The following is an 11621-nucleotide window of genomic DNA, read 5'->3' as shown; positions in this document are numbered from 1 at the left end:
TTTCAGCAAGGATGCTGAGCCGCTGAACTGATGTCTGTTCTTCATCCAGTCACAAATAGAAACACGTTTCTTCTTTTTCGCTTATGCAGCGATTCCACGCAACAAGCTTTAACTCCATCACAACTCGTGCAACATGCTGCTGCCAAAACTTTTATTTCAGACACGACTCAGGGACCCACAAAACGACGAAACTGGTGTATACTGGTGGCACCATGTCTACAGTCAAATATGAAACCATCCGCACAACGAGTGGGGCAACACAATGTCGTCGTGTAAACCAGGCTTAAGTTGCTATGTTTATAAATTTATACACATATCGATTTTATAATATGTGATATATCTAGAACTATGATTTATAATACAGTTAGACACACAGAGTTATGCAGATTAAAATTATTAAACCTCACCGCTGATGATACATTGTCAATTTCATAACAGGGAAAAGAAAGGTTGAAATAACTTTAGCTTGTTTGTGCAGTCGTGGATATTGCTCTTGGGGTGATATTTCATAAGACTCTTGCAAATATCTGAAATGGAGAAACAGGTTGTTGAGCTGTGTGTGATACTGAACGTCAGTCAGCTCAAGTTGGAAGTAATGATGTATATTAGCAGCCAAAAGCGAGAAGGATGTAACAAATAAATCAAAATTTGGTTTCAGTCATGCCAGGTTTTAGAAGCTGTTCAAGAAATCATGATGAAATGTTTCAATTTCTGACACATAGTCAGTCATGTCTGGTCTACAGATGACTGCCTTGAACTTTGGGAAATGTCAAGAACTTAAAGCTGTTTTTTTTTTTCCATAGGATTCCTTTTTTTATGACATCAATGTTGACCACCATATGTTATCAAATGATGCTTCCCTTGCATTAAGACACTTAATGAATTCAAATAATACATGCTGTTAACCACAAAATATTTTGTCAACATTCTACTTACCCCGAACTCAGTGCAGCCAGCATTTGCTGTCATTAGTCACAAGACGTGGACATCAAATCGTGTTCCTGGCTGGTAGCGTAATGACGATCCTGTAAGTGGTTATCCAAACCATAATACTGTGATGGTATATTAAGTGCTTGCATGGCCTTTAAATTACATGAAAAGTAAGGCAATTTCAATTGGCATTGAATTATGTGGCTTCTCTACTTCTTATTCTTTGGACAGTTGTATAGACACCATAGTATTCATAAAGCAAAAAGTAAACATAATTTAAAGCAAGTAGCGTTGTCAGCAAACTGCTTATCGTCTAACAAGATGAATGTTTTGCTCAAATGGCGTCCGGCTGCAGCCTTCATTATTATAATAATTTCAATCCCAAAGAAAGCAGGTGCTGACAGATGTGAAAATTACCGAGCAATCAGTTTAATAAGTCACGGATGCAAAATACTAACGCGAATTCTTTACAGACGAATGGAAAAACTGGTAGAAGCCGACCTTGGGGAAGATCAGTTTCCGTAGAAATATAGGAACACGTGAGGCAATACTGACCCTACGACTTATCTTAGAAGCTAGATTAAGGAAAGGCAAACCTACATTTCTAGCATTTGTAGACTTAGAGAAAGCTTTTGACAATGTTGACTGGAATACTCTATTTCAAATTCTGAAGGTGGCAGGGGTAAAATACAAGGAGCGAAAGGCTATTTACAATTTGTACAGAAACTAGATGGCAGTTATAAGTGTCGAGGGACATGAAAGGGAAGCAGTGGTTGGGAAGGGAGTGAGACAGGGTTGTAGCGTCTCCCCGATGTTATTCACTGTGTATATTGAGCAACCAGTGAAGGAAACAAAAGAAAAATTCGGAGTAGGTATTAAAATTCATGGAGAAGAAATAAAAACTTTGAGGTTCGCCGATGACATTGTAATTCTGTCAGAGACAGCAAAGGACTTAGAAGAGAAGTTGAACGTAATGGATAGTGTCTTGAAAGGAGGATATAAGATGAACATCAACAAAAGCAAAATGAGGATAATGTAATGTAGTCGAGTTAACTCTGGTGATGCTGAGGGAATTAGATTAGGGAATGAGATGCTTAAAGTAGTAAAGGAGTTTTGCTATTTGGGGAGCAAAATAACTGATGATGGTCGAAGTAGAGAGGATATAAAACGTAGACTGGCAATGGCAAGAAAAGCATTTCTGAAGAAGAGAAATTTGTTAACATCGAGTATAGATGTGTCACGATGTCATTTCTGAAAGTATTTGTATGGAGTGTGGCCATGTATGGAAGTGAAACATGGACAATAACTAGTTTGGACAAGAAGAGAATAGAAGCTTCCGAAATGTGGTGCTACAGAAGAATGCTGAAAATTAGATGGGTAGATCATATAACTAATGAGGAGGTATTGCATAGGATTGGGGAGAAGAGAAGTTTGTGGCAATGGCTTGACTAGACGAAGGGATCGGTTGGTAGGACATGTTCTGAGGCATCAAGGGATCACCAATTTAGTATTCGAGGGCAGCGTGGAGGGTAAAAATTGTAGAGGGAGACCAAGAGATGAATACACTAAGCAGATTCAGAAGGATGTGGGTTGCAGTAGGTACTGGGAGATGAAGAAGCTTGCACAGGATAGAGTAGCATGGAGAGCTGCATCAAACCAGTCTCAGGACTGAAGACCACAACAACAATAACAATGATACTTTGGTCCTATTCACTGCTGCACATGGAGCGAGAGGCAAAAGTGCAGCTGGTGCCCTAGCAATTGAAGAGTACTGTTTGGCTAGACCTGTCATCATATAATGTGTGAGAATTTCACTGAAATGAAATGATCGTATGGCACTGTTGGCCAGGAGGCCCCATTCGGGGAAGTTCGGCCGCCGTATTGCAAGTCCTTTTCAGTTGGCGCCACATCGGCGACCTGTGAGTCAATGATGATGAAAATTATGGACACACAACACCCAGTCCCCTGCCGGGAATCTAACCCGGACGCCCTGCGTGGTAGACGGTAACTCTATCACTACGCTACGGAGGCGGACTGAGAATTCACTGTCACAGTATAAGAAGTAAAGCTTTCCACATTGACTGTGAATCCCTGTCTAGAGTTCAGAATGGAATTTTGTATTCTGCTGCAGAAGTTGCTTGTAGACTTCAGGCATGGAATTGAAAATCTCGACTTCGAAACAAACTGAACTACAGATCATTGGCCACGTATGTACCTTATAAGAATATATTATCTCAATCGCATTTAAACTGTAAAATTAATATCTGTAACTCGTTGAAATTGAAGTACTGGCACTGTACTTTACTTCCCGTCATGAAATCATCTTCCAGAACTGTGTAAGTAGCTTGTGTGTGTTGGGTATGATTTCACTCAATGCTTGTTTCGAAACTATAGTAGCAAATTTCAGATCCTTATAGCTCCTATTACCAGGAATGTTGCTGTCATTGTCAGCCACTCATGTGGAGAAATTGCTGTCATCATACAAGCTTTTCCTATATTATACTAGGCGTTATAAACATCAAAAGATAATTGTATGTTTCTAAATCCACCCTCAAAGATTTATGCCAGTCATCCAGTTCGCCCTGCAACTCGTATAGTAAATTTATGTTTGAAAATTGTCTTCACTTAATCAGCCACTGTGTAGACCAGTCTGATATCCCTCTTTCTCTCTCTCTCTCTCTGCCTCTGGCTGGAAGGCAGTCAAAATCGTGCCCATTTCTAAATTGGTCAGAGATTTAACCTGGCCAGTGAATCACTGCCACATCAGTCTGTCGCCCACAGTGGGGAAGCTTCTGGAGAGGGTGTTGCTGGTACGACTCAGACATCACCTGTTAGAGCACAACGGCATCAGGACAGACCAGTTTTGCTTTCAGTGAAAGGTCTCAGCCAAATTCCAGCTTATACGCCTAACCAGACATTCTCAACACCACTTCAATCTTTTGTAGCCATCTTATTTGATACTGACAAGGCTGATGATAAGGTGTCGCACAACAACCTGATTGTGAAACGTGAGAGTAGATGACACTTCCAGACTGCTACATCCATTTTGTAGACAATTTCCTAAATGACCAAACGTTTTCTATGTCTGTGGACAGGACTCATATCACTAGAGAAGGGTGTCCTGCAGGGATCGCTCATTGCGCAATTATTCTTCATCTTTAAGTGAACGACCTACTGACCAATCCGATGATCACATGCAGCCTTTATGCCAAAGATACTGCTTTCGCAATGTCCAGACATAACACCAACCAACCAGATCGACACGATGGAGAAGTGGGCCTTCAATTGCACCAAGACAGAAGCGGCTGCCGTTCCTTCTGACGTGACTAAAAGTCCTTGGACATGAGATCCCATAGTCACCAGCCTGAGATATCTGAGGGTCGTCCTCGACAAGTCCTTCATGTTAACACGACATCTCCGACAATGTAAACAATCAACATACAGGATGATTAAGGTGCTGCTGTTATTGTTCATTAGTAAACATCTGGAGCTGAAGATGGTCAGATGTATAATTTTACTGTGCAACTCAAACTCCTCTATGGCTGCACCGCATGGGATACGACTGGCACCTTGAATGTGTCATCACTACGACTACTCCTAACTGCTGTCTGTGGTGGGCGCTGGGAGTGCTGTGATTGGGCAGAGTATGAGAATTACAGGTGTTATTGGCAGAAAACTATCTACAGGACAAGATTAAGGACAATGCCGCTTTTGTGTTCTACAGAACCGACGCATCAAGGCTTTTTGTCCATCAGCTATAACATGTTGGTACAGTCAATCCACAACCATGGCATAAAGTTTCGTGGGCCATTCCAAAACACCATCCGCCATAGGCAACTGGCTCCCACCTTCATTGTACAGAAGTTCCAAGGGCCCATCTGAGTGCTCAGGTTGCCTCTCATTGTGTCCTTTTATGTGAAGTGTTGAGTCATCTTGATTTTACAACAAGAACAATCCACCAAAGGTGGTCACTCTTGAGTACACGCTACATTTTTTAAATTCTTTTTTAACACAAGCTGCTAACACATACCGCATTAGAATTTCCTCCATTTCTGAATAAATGAAATAAACTTTGAGGTTATTGTACGAGAGTTTAATCGCTTGGCACTGAAATTTCTTTTCTGCACCGACCGACGGCGGGTGAACAGTTCACTGGAACGTGTGTCATGTGAACACACCACATTTACGGCGATATATTGCATACTTAACTCGTTGTTGCATACACAGACGTGCGCTAATAACTGCGCAGATATCGTTGCATATTTGCGGGTCTGTTATCTTTGCTGTGTTCGTGGATGGATCTTTTATCTTTGTTGTGTTTATATTTGCGTCTTTGATCGAATTTTGAAAGCGCGTGTTCGCGATCCTCCAATCACGTATCACGATAAGGCTGTTGGAGGGCTAGACCGGTAGCTGTGTCGGTTGAAAATCGTGCGTCGTTGTATTTGGTAATTTTGTATCATCGAAACAGTAAACGACGCTGTGCTGCTGGTAAGGTATGTATATATACGTTTCTCTTCGGAACAGTTATCGCTTGATGTTTATTATACGTATATTGTAAGAGAAACAAACGCCCGTTGCTGTATGTTTCCTATAAAATACAATCACAGAGTTGTCTTTGAAATGGAAGTAGGCTTACTAATGTAAGCCTATTGGATGAAATATTCAGTACTTTGTTATTACCGATGTTTATTGGATAAGCTAGAGGGGGGAAAAAAGCTTAAGATGCAATAAACATTCATGAGCTAAATCGGTTTTATGTCGCATTTATAATTTATAAATCGTAATGATGTGGAACGAGTCATTGTCATTTTACATGTCGCAAATTAATTTGCAAATATGTCTGCAAGCTGATCATCTATACTTTTTTTTTTTTTTTTTTTTTTAATTTGCAGATTTGAGTTAGTAATTCCTAACCACCACTCATTCCATTTTGTTCTTAAGCTTTACTTTACTGTTTGTCGAGCATTTTATGCCACTGGGTAAGGGATCAGAAATTTTAGTTGCAGTATCGTGCATCCATTTTTGTGCTTTGTAAATGAGTTATGTTTACACACACTGAAGCGCCAAAGAAACTGGTACTGGTATGCGTATTCAAGTACAGAAATATGTAAACAGGCAGAATACGTGCTTTGGTCTGCAAGCCTGTGTAAGACAAGTTTCTGGCGCAGTTGTTAGATCAGGTACTGCTGCTACAATGGCAGGTTATCGAGGTAAAAAGTGAGTTTGAACGTGTTATAATCAGCGCAATGGGACGCAGCATCTTCGAAGTAGCGATAAGTGGGTATTTCAATGTACGACCATTTAATGAGTGTGCCATGAATATCAGGAATACGATAAAACATGAAATCTCAGACATCCCTATGGCTGGAAAAAGATCCTGCAGGAACGGGACCAACGACGACTGAAGAGAATCGTTCAATGTGACAAGTGCAACCCTTCCTAAAATTGCTGCAGACTTCAATGCTGGGCCATCAACAAGCAAATCATTCAACAAAACACCATGGATACGGGGCTTTCGGAGCCTAAGGCCCACTTGTGTAGTCGTGATGACTACATAACACAAAGCTTTAAGCCTTGCGGGGGCCCGTTAACACCGACATTGGACTGTCGATGACTGGAAATATGTTGCCTGGTCAAACGAGTCTCGTTTCATATTGTATTTAACGGTGAATATGTACAGGTATGGAGACAACCTCATGAATGCATGGACCCTGCATGTCAGCAGGGGACTGCTTAATTTGGTGGAGGCTCTGTAATGGTGTGGGGCGTGTGCAGTTGGTGTGATATGGGACCCCTGTGCGACTCTGACAGTTGACACGTATGTAAGCATCCTGTCTGATACCTGCATCCATTCGTGTCCATTGTGCATTCTGACGGACTTTGGCAATTCCAGCAGGTCAATGCGACACTGCACATGTCCAGAATTGCTACAGAGTGTCTCCAGGAACACTCTTCTGAGTTTAAACACTTCCGCTGGCAGCCGGACTCCCCAGACGTGAAAAATTATTGAACATATCTGGGATGCTTTGCAACGTGCTATTCAAAAGAGATCTCCACCCCCTTGTACTCTTATGGATTTGTGGGTACCACTGCACAATTCATGGTGTCAATTCCCTCTAGCATTACTACAGACATCAGTCGAGTCCATACCACGTCGTGTTGCAGAAAGTGTGTGCGCTTGTGGGGGCCCTACATGATATTAGGCAGGTGTACCACTTTCTTTGGCTCCTCAGTGTAGGCTATTATGTTGAGTGTCTACGCCCCAATTTCGAAGATTTAACCATAGTAAATCATATTGGTTTGTATTCTGTTTTCAGAGCTACACTTTGGTTTAGTTAATAGTAAATATATAAAACATCATTTTTTTAATTTTTTTTTTTTTTTTTTTTTTTTTTTTTTTTTTTTTTTTGTGAGAGTTGCAATTGTTACACAAATCAATAGCTACAGAAAACAAACAACATATGTAACCTACATTAAATAGGCAATTTGTTGTGTAGCCTTTATTGTGAGTGCAACACGTGTTTATTTATCTCTTACTTTTCCAGTCATTGTATCGAATATGTTTATAAGTTCAAAAATTAATTTTTGAGTGAATATTTGTTGACAGGTAATGATTATTGCCTCTTTTTTTTTTTTTTTTTTTTTTTTTTTTTTTTTTTTTTTTTTTTTCATCAGAACCAAATACGTCTTCATTATAAAAACCCAAACAATAATTTTCGAGAATTCTCTTCCAAGTAATCATACAAACGGAATTATTTCAAAATAGTATATTTGTCAGTTGAAGACTGGAAGTGGAAAATGCTGAATGTGCCGAAAATAAATATTTAGGAAAATAGGGGGATAACCCTATGGAAGTTATACTACAAGCAATTTGCATTTAGTGAAATATAAGTTCTGATGGCATAATCCATATCGCTTCAGGCAGGGGGGTTACCTTCATAGTCTTGGATGTTATTGAATTTAGCATATGTTAAAATTCAGGAGTAAGTAAGAAACATGTATTGTTTTTGTTTTCTCCAAAAAATTCCTGCCCCAAGTTACAGGCCTCCAAAGATGACACGGTGAAGACCATTTAGAAGTTGGCGAATTTCGGAAAAGTGTTGAAAATGCTAACAGTTCTAGATATTTTGTTTGAGTTTTTTTATTTGAAAGATAATTGCTTTGTGATAACATTGGTATGCTCCATTTGCACATATCTGTCAAAGTTCTTTTACTGTCACATTTTGAATTTTTTTATAATTTACAGAATTAGTAATTTTTCTTTTCCGGAAATGCCAATCCAGAAAAGTTAGATTTTTTTCTGTGGATTAGTACCATGTATTGCTGTATTCTCTGTAAAGAAGAGCGTCCACTTTTACGTTGTATGGGTTTTATTTTAAAAAACCTTTTTTTTTAACTTTCAAGAGTAATGTATGTCTTTGTTGAATTTGTTTCTTACTAATTTGGGGTCAACGGAAGTGCCAGATTCCACCCGTATGCTTTGACCCATGACGTCATCGATATGGTGGAAAGGGCTATTCTAAGCGTCTCCAATATGGCGACTAAGATGTTACTACATACACATGGCAGAAAACACGTATAAATAAGACAATAACATCTCCCTCCAAAAATACAATCAAACTAACGGGACAACTGTGGGAAACTGGGGGTTTTAGGGAGGGCACAAGCTAAATATAACAGGGGGGGGGGGGGGAACACCATGACCCCAAAATGATGAACAAAAAAATTACAAAATCTACAGGAATCGGACACTTCACTTGATGTGCGTAGTTCAACCGCATCTGAAGATACCAAAACACCAACGCCTACAGCAAAAACCACAAAAATTGGAATCAGACATGTCACTTGACCACAGCTGACGATACCAAAACACCAATACCTACATATAAACATATAAAACAATGAAAATTGTAGCACTTTGCTGAGCACTATGCTCGAGCCTCTGCTTTGGAGAATTACCCCCCAGCCTTTCGCACTTTCAAATGGTGCCTAGAAGGGAAAGTCCTCTCGTTCACTACATGCCACAGTAAATCTTATAACGCCCCATTTACACAGTGGGAGCTCCTCACTGCATCTGGGGCAGATTGGATCCACAGTCAGGTGATTAAACATCTCTTCATCTGACTACAAGCGACATCTCCTTGTCTTCTTCAACTGGATCTGGTGCGATGGTGTATTTCCATCGCAGTAGTGGGAGAGCACCCTCATTCCAGTGCTCAAACCCGGTAAAAACCCACTTTATGAGTATAGCTATCGGCCCATCAGCCTCATCAATGTTCTTTGTAAGCTGCTGGAATGTATGGTGTATTTGCGGTTGGGTTGGGTCCCGGAGTCATGTGGCCTACTGGCTCCATGTCAGGGTGGCTTCCACCTGGTTCGCTCTACCACCGATAATCTTGTGTCCCTCGAGTCTGCCATCTGAACAGCCTTTTCCAGATGCCAACACCTGGTTGCCATCTTTTTTTATTTACGAAAAGCACATGACACGACCTGGTGACATCATATCCTTTCCACAATATACATATACGAGTGGGGTCTCCGAGACCTCCAAGTTGGTGCCTCCCAAAGTTCTCCCCCCCCTCCCCCCCATTCCAGGGGAATGAGATCCCGCCCGATCCAGGACAATGGGGTCCCGCAGGGCTCTGTATTGAGTGTCTCTGTGTTTTTAGTGGCCATTAATTGTCTAGCAGCAGCTGTAGGGTTGTCTATCTCACCTTCTCTGTATGCAGATGACTTGTGCATTTTTTACTGCTCCACCAGTACTGGTGTCGCTGAACGGTGCCTACAGGGAGCCATCCACTATATGAAGTCATCAGCTCTAGCACACGGTTTCCTGTTTTTGGCCGCAAAGTCATGTGTTATGAACCTCTGTCAGCGTCATACTGTTCATCCGGAACCAGATCTTTACCTTAATGACGATCCACTCACTGTAGTGGAGACATATCGATTCTTAGGACTGGTTTTCGATGCCCGATTGACTTGGCTTCTTCACCTTCGTCAGCTTAAGCGAAGTGCTGGCAGTGCCTCAATGCCCTCTGCTGCAGTTCTACAGAGCCCTTGTTCAATTTCGCCTTGACTATGCGAGTGTGGTTTATGGTTTGGCAGTGCCCTCAGCATTGCATATATTTGACCCAGTGCACCACTGTGGCGTTCACCTAACGACTGAAGCTTTTAGGACAAGTCCAGTGACCAATGTCCTGGTGGAGGCCAGAGTCGTTCCATTGCAGGTTAGGCATGCACAACTGGCTGGTCGGTTCAGTTGCACACATTCGTAGTTCTCCTGCACATCCGAATTACCATCTGCTTTTCCCACCCACAGCGGTTCATCTCCCACATCGGCAGCCCAGGTCAGGGCTTCCAACTGCAGTTCATGCCCGATCCCTTCTTTCCAAACTATGCCTTTACCACCTCTACTTGAGGTCCATTCACGTACACCTCCATGGTGTAAACTTAGGCCACGGCTTCATCTGGACCTTTCACATGACCCTAAGGACTCAGTTAACCATGTGGCTCTCCACTGCCACTTCCTCTCGATTCTTGACATGTACTGAGGCCATGGAGTGGGTTACACCGATGGCCGATGATCTCGTCGGCTTCGCATATGTCCATGGAGGACATATTGAACAGCATTCCTTGCCCGATGTCTACAGTGTTTTCACTGCCAAGCTGGTGGCTATATCTCGTGCTCTTGAGCACATCCGTTGATGCCCTGGGGAATCATTTCTTTTGTGTACTGACTCCTTGAGCAGCCTACTAGCTGTTGACCAGTGCTACCCTCGTCATCTCTGGTAGCAACCATCCAGGAGTCCATCTGTGCCCTGGAATGGTCCAGTCGTTCAGTGGTGTATGTCTGGACCTCAGGTCACGTCAGAATCTCAGGCAGCGAACTTGTCGACAGGATGGCCAAACAGGCTAAGGGTAAACAGCTTATAGAGATCGGCTTCTCTGCAACTGACCTGCATTCAGTATTACGCCCCAAGGTTTTGCGGCTTTGGTAGATGGAATGGCATAACCTCAGTCTGCACAACAAATTGCGTGCCATTTAGGAGACTACGAATTTGTGGAACGCCTTCACGTGGGCCTCTCACAGGGACTCTGTGGTTTTCTGTCGGCTCCGCATTGGCTACGCTTGGGCGACACACACCTACCTCCAGCGTTGTGATGACCCACCTCAGTGTCGGTGCGGCGTCCGGCCGACAGTGGGCCATATCTTGGTGAGCTGTCCTCCTTTGGCTGCCCTGCAACGGACTCTTCAGTTACCGGACTCGTTTACATTAATTTTAGCCGATAATGCCTCATCAGCTAATTTACTTTTACATTTTACACGTGATGGTGGGTTTTATCATTCTATAGTGGTTTTTGCGCATGTGTTTTAATGTCACAGAGTACCTGGCGTTTCCTTTTAAATTCTCGTGATCGGCCAGCCACGGTCATCGGCTATCTTGTTTTTATCTCTGCTACCTGTTTCTTGCTTCTCTCTGTGGGTTTTCTTTTCCTGTTTTGTCCATAGTAGTCTTGGTTGTCCCGTCGTTCTTCTGGTTCTTTCATTCTCGTGTTATTGTGCTGTATGTGTGCTTTCTATTCTTCTTTCCCTTGTGTAATTATTTTACTGGAAACAAGGGACCAATGACCTCGCAGTTGGGTGCTTTCCTCCCATCCTTTAAACCAACCAACCATCACCATATAGT

At 42.1% G+C, this 11621-nt stretch overlaps 1 protein-coding gene across 1 annotated transcript in view; it reads left to right on the top strand.

Annotated features, from left to right (window-relative positions):
- The first annotated feature begins 5330 nt into the window (after nt 1–5330).
- LOC126210325 (uncharacterized) overlaps nt 5331–11621 on the top strand; it is a 134546-nt gene continuing 128255 nt past the window's right edge. Inside the window, exon 1 of the mRNA XM_049939527.1 lies at nt 5331–5421. The gene's annotated coding sequence lies outside the window, so the exon portion shown is untranslated. The remainder of the gene's footprint in view (nt 5422–11621) is intronic.

The sequence above is a fragment of the Schistocerca nitens genome, chromosome 10 (genome assembly GCF_023898315.1).
Source record: "Schistocerca nitens isolate TAMUIC-IGC-003100 chromosome 10, iqSchNite1.1, whole genome shotgun sequence".
Lineage (NCBI taxonomy): Eukaryota > Metazoa > Arthropoda > Insecta > Orthoptera > Acrididae > Schistocerca > Schistocerca nitens.
This window is presented reverse-complemented; position numbering and strand designations above follow the sequence as displayed.